We start from the raw sequence: 6,000 nt of genomic DNA, 5'->3' as shown, positions 1-6,000 counted from the left end.
AAATTTTAATTTGCTCTTTAAATGAATTTTGATAGGATCTTACAAATGCAAACAATTTTATCAGGTAAATTCTGGAAACAACTTATTTTAATTATGTTTTTTTCAGCCTTAGGAATATAGATCAGAATCAAAACCTCGATGCTAGTTTTCTTCTTTTATTTCATTTAAAAAAATATTATCATTTAGATGCTGGGTAAAATCACAAAAATTGGGAGAAATCAGGCAACACCATAAGGTTTGTTTAGTTGCTGACAATATTTCTCACGTTTGCAATGAACTATGAAAAAAGAGAGACTTGATTAGTATGTGCCATTAATCATTTAGGAAAAAGAAAGAAGGCCTTTCATTTCCAAAGAACAGAAACACAGTGGCAAATGAAGGCAAAATCAGTGGATGACGAGTTTACTTATTACTTATCTCCTAGAATAAAGTCTGATTTGGAGAAAAAAAATACTGCGACTCTAGCAACATTCATTTATGATGATTGTAAACATTTATTCTCTGTGGCACATATACCATCTGTTGAAATATTTTGGCTTTTAAAATTTAACTTTTACTATTTGTTTTCACTGTTCAAAGAAAACATGAAGCTTTCTGATCCACAAGCACACCCAGAGGGAATGCGAGCATTCTGACTCCGAAGGACACTTCCAAAGTAATCTGCCCGCCACCAAGACAGAGAAAACTGCCGGAGTCATTCTGTGGAAGGTACAAAACCTGACAAAGGTAAAGGAAAGCAGATATTATTCAAACACAATTCTAGGTTAGCCTTTGATTAGAAGGTATTAGAATACCAATGAACCCAGAAGTGGAGACAGGTCAGGTAGTTCTTGAAAATTATAGGGCACTTCTCACAAAAAGAGATTGACCTCTGCGTCTGTCAGCGTCTAGGGAAGAGATAGAAATCACACGGCAAATTAAATAAAGCAAGTTCAAATGCAAAGCATTATTAAATAAAAACGGATTAGCGATGAAGAAATGTAGAGAACGCGAAAGAATTCAAGAGTAGGAGACTAAGACCCAGTACCCAAAGAAGGAACACATTTGGAAGATGTTCCCCACCCTCAAGCAAGGTCGGAATTCAGACTTTATTGGAGAAAAGGTGACTTCGGTGCCCTGAATGGTGGAGAAATGTGCCAAGTTGCTGCAGGACAGGGCTGGAAAGCAGGAACCTGCCAGGTAGGGTACTGGTGAAAGCCACAGAAAAGCTACTTTTAAGGCACCGCTACAACTCGCCGCGCAACCACTCTCTGGGGAACCACTGTAATTCACCTGCAGGTGAGGGCCCATGATCCTTCTGCACATCAGCCAAATGCTACAGGAGCAAGAAGAGCAAAGCCCACTAGAACCAGGAAAAGAAGTCACTTCCTTAGCACTGTTTCTACCAGGGCCAAAGCTTAATTAACATCATTCCAGATGCAAAGAAAAAATGTTACTAAGGTCCAGCTTCGCTATTACAAAGCATAGCAAAAAAAGAGGTGGATTTGGAGTCAAGAGGAAATAAATTGATAAGTGACACGAACTTCGAGTATAAAATGATATTTGCATATGTTCATTTGAACATATGTGCAAACAAGTATGCACTATGGACTCCATTTGAAAGTTCAAGCTATTAAAATGATTAGGACTGGCAATTCTAACTAGAGATGAGTAACAGCATATGTGCTCAAAGACTATACTATCATTTCTTTAGCAAATAGTCATGGAGCTAAATATATAGTTAGTCCAAGTTATCAAAAGTACATGAGTTAAAAATTTTTTTTTCTTTATTGATTTTTAGAGAGAGAGGAAGTGAGAGGGAGAGAGAGAAACATCAATGAGAGAAAACATCAATTGGCCACCTCCTGCATGCCCCCCACTGGGGATTTGGCCCACAACCTGGGCATGTGCCCTGACCGGGAATCAAATTGGTGACCTCTGGGTGCATGGGTCAACGCTCAACCACTGAGCCACACTGGCCAGACTAAAGTACGTGAATTTAAAAACTACTTTCCTAAATCTACTTTGGTATTTCTTCTTCTTTTTAAAAAAATAAATGGCTCCAACATCCATTGAGTTGAACAAGGTCAAAAATTGGGAATCATTCTAGAAATTAGTGTTATTCGATCACAATATTAAAGCAACAAATACTTGTTTAAAAAAAATACACTTTACCTATCTATTTAGTCATGCATTATTTTCTGTCTCCGCTAGGATAAGACATCATGACTTCTTTCCTAGAAAATTTTAATACTTCACAAGTGATTTTTTAAAACCCAAGTATCATCCTACTATTGTAATTTTTTAAAATGGAATTTTAAAATTGTGAAATATGTCTTACAAAAGAATGCATGGAATATATGTATATATTATAAAGAATAATAAAAAATAAACATCAATATATCCTTTATATATTAGACCATTATCACCATTATCACCACCATTGAAAATGACCCTCCCAACCCTGTCTTCTCCAGCCATCCCCACCAAAAGTGACTATTTTCTGACTATTGTGTTAATAACTGTTTTAATAGTTTTCTACATATATATGTCAAAAAATATATATCTTTGAACAATTAATTGCTTAGTTGCATTTTTTAAAATTTATATAAATAGAATCATGAAATCGTGCTCTGTAATGTTTGCTTTTTTTAAACTTGAACTTCTGTTGATCAAGTAGCTATGATTGATTTTCATGGCCATACACTATTCTCTTTTGTGACTACTTCTTGCTTTATATATTCAGTTTACTGTTGAAGGAGCTTCAGGAGATTTCTAGTGTTTTTTTTCCCCTCCTGTCAACAGTGATGTTACAAATATTTTATACGTATCTCCTGGTGCCTGTGTGGAATAGTTTCTGTTTGACAAATGCTGAACTAGAGATTGAGCCTATTTTTAATCCATAGTGCATACATGATTGCACACAGTAGTTCAGAATTTTTAGTTTTTGCTAATCTTTTGTCTGTGATATGGTAATTTACTGTGTATTCTTCTGCATTGTTCTGTTTATTAATGAGATTTCACACCTTTTCATATATTTAATGGTAATTTATATTTCTTCTTTTGTGGAGATCTTCTTTAAATCTTACGCTTATTTTAAAAAGTGAATTACTATATCTTTTACTGATTTGTTTAATCATTCCCAAATTATGGAAACAAATTTTTTGTCAGTTAAGTATGCTGCAAATATCTTTCCCCATAAGTGGTTTTCTTAATTGTCTTTAAATACTACAATTTAATGAACATTCAGAATTTTATTGTAGTTAAGTTTCTCAATTTTTCCCTTTGTGTCCTTTATTTTTGTGGGTGTTTAGGAAATTCTATAATTTTGAGAGCTGAACAAAAATTATTCTATGTTGTTTCTAAAAGTCTAAAAAATTATGTTTAAATTTGTTTTTGATTAAGCTTAAATTAACTTTTGCATATATTAGGAACACATTTTAATTGTTTTCTTCCATATACATAACAAATTGTTCCATTCCTATTTTTTGAATATTTTAACATTTTTATATTGATTTGCATTACCAGCCACAGCATAAAATAAGTTTCCATGTTTGATCTGTTTCCAGGTTTTTTCTGTAACCTTGATTTATTCTATACCAACATCATACTACTGTAATTAGTATTAGAAATCTTACCTGTCATTCTTCAGCATATCTTAGCTTCTTTGAGCTCTTTGCTATTCCATAAATCTTCTAGAATCAGCTTGTCAGGTTCTTTGAAATACACCAATGAGAGTTTGCTTTATAACTTCATCAAATCTATAGAGCTATTGGAGGAAAATTGATAATTTTATGACATCAGGTTTGCCTACTTCAGATCAGTACTTTTTAAATGTCTCACAATAACACATAAATTTTACCTAAAGGTTTTGAATATCTTTTATTATGTTCAATCCTGCAATCTTTGATTTTTGTTATGTTACTGTAAATGACATTTTTGAGTTTCATTTTCTTTTTTTTTTTTGTAATAGGCAGATACGCAATTGATTTTTTTATTGATCTTGTATTTAGCAAACTTGATAAATTCTAGCATTGATTTAAATATATCATCTATATATTCATTTGCACTTTCTATAGTGACAAGCACATCGTTTGAAAATAATGACAGTTTTGCTTCCTTTCTGTATTTATTTTTCTTTTCTTATTGACCAGGCTAATACCTCCAGTGAAATGTTGATTATAAATAGTTAAAATGGGCTTTGGCATCTTTGTCTTTTTTTTAAGGGGAAGATTTTAGGTTTTCAACATTGCATATATTAGCTTTCCCAATCCTTTCTGCAGGTTTGATATTTTTTCTTCTTTCTATTTATTTTCTTGCACAGAAGCCCTTGCTTCTTCATTACTTTCACTTTTGCAGGTTAATAGTTTAACATTTGAAAATAAGTATTTTATATTTTATATCTGGTAATATTTCTGCAGTACTTATTTTTGTGATTCTTTAGTTCATTGTTTTTGTTGACACTCCCATAGGTAGCTTATTTTCCCACGTGTTTAGTATTTTCTCTTTCAACTACCCTGGCCTTCTCTTGGTTCCTTGCCTATGACTTGCTTTCTCCTCAATTAGAGCCTTTGCACATGATGTTTCTCAATGTGATTCTTCTTTCCATTTTAAATTAAATGTCTTCTATTTATCCTTCAGAATTCAATTGAGTATGACCTCAATAACTCCTTTATTCTCTCCTAACCCTAAACCAAGACTAGGTCATCATTCCATGAGATAATTTCTCTCTTTCTTCCTTATGGCAGTTATTGCAAATATTATAAGGGACTGAGTGTTTAAATAATTACTGACTATGTATCTTTTTAGGATATAAGCTCCAGAAAAGCAGAGTCTCTCTGCTTTTTAATATGGTATTTCTACTGTTTCATGCAATATTTTTAGATGAAAAACAGTGAATAAATATTTTTAGTGCTCACTTCAGCAGCACATACACTAAAATTGGAATGATACAGAGAAGACAAGCGTGGCTTTTGTGCAAGGATGACACGCAGACTCATGAAGCATTTCATACAAAAATAAATAAGTAAATATTTTTAAGTGGATGCATGTATTAAATCATTCCATAGTAAATGCCGAGTTACAACTTAGACTATTTTTGTCACTGAAGTTCTTCTGTGCAACTTAATGTTGTTGTCAAATATTACTAGTAACATTAAAGACATAAGATTTTTGGATAAAATTTACAAAATACTGAGACTTTTAAAAAATATTACTAATGTTTTCAATATTTTGCATTCCAAACAGAACACATTTGTGGTTTGAGTGTGACTCAAGGATCACTAGTTTTCAACTTTAAGATGAACCAATGCTATATGTCATATACAGTGACAGGGATCATGTCATGAGTAAAACAAAAGAATAATGAAAAAAACAAGGAATTGAGTCATGAATAGAAATTGGAATTTCAAAGTGTGCAGTTGAACAATATGATAAATAGAACTTGGCCTAGTGGTTTTCTTTGGTGGTGTGACTATGCAGGATACATATAATTTTATATCATAGTTGACCTTCCAAATCATTTAAATAGGGTTGCTATTATTTAAAAAGAAATCAGTCACTTTATTTTCCCCCAGAAAATATTACACTGTGCCTAAATCATCTTTATATATCTGGATGTGTATGAGTATATGTATATGGGTGCATTTTAAACTTATTAAACTCCTTCTTAGTGTAATAGTAAACCATTTTATCCAGATACGGTGAAATTGGAGATTAATCTTCTAATATTAATAATTAAAATATTTTCACATCATATAAAATTGTGATAGAAAGAAATCATATTTTAATATCACATTTTTCTTCTTTGGGTCAGAGAATCTCAATTTCTACAACCTGTATTCTTGCTTCTAGTTCAGTTAAAAATAAAAAAAACTTTTTGAGGACTTTTTCTGTACCGGGTCGGGTGCTACTTGTTGCAGATAAATATATAAATAAGTTACATTCTCTGCCTTAATTGAAACAAATTATTTCAACAATAGATGTGTGAAGAAAGCCCCAGATGACAAGATAATTTGGTTT

The 6,000-nt window shown here is 32.2% G+C and overlaps 1 non-coding gene across 1 annotated transcript; it reads left to right on the top strand.

The window, feature by feature from the left end:
• Window positions 1-4,890: 4,890 nt before the first annotated feature.
• Window positions 4,891-4,997, top strand: LOC118633708. Its single transcript, XR_004960249.1, has one exon. It is a non-coding gene; the product is annotated as a U6 spliceosomal RNA (small nuclear RNA).
• Window positions 4,998-6,000: the final 1,003 nt, after the last annotated feature.

Source organism: Molossus molossus, unplaced genomic scaffold (assembly GCF_014108415.1).
Source record: "Molossus molossus isolate mMolMol1 unplaced genomic scaffold, mMolMol1.p scaffold_m16_p_18, whole genome shotgun sequence".
NCBI lineage: Eukaryota > Metazoa > Chordata > Mammalia > Chiroptera > Molossidae > Molossus > Molossus molossus.
This window is presented reverse-complemented; position numbering and strand designations above follow the sequence as displayed.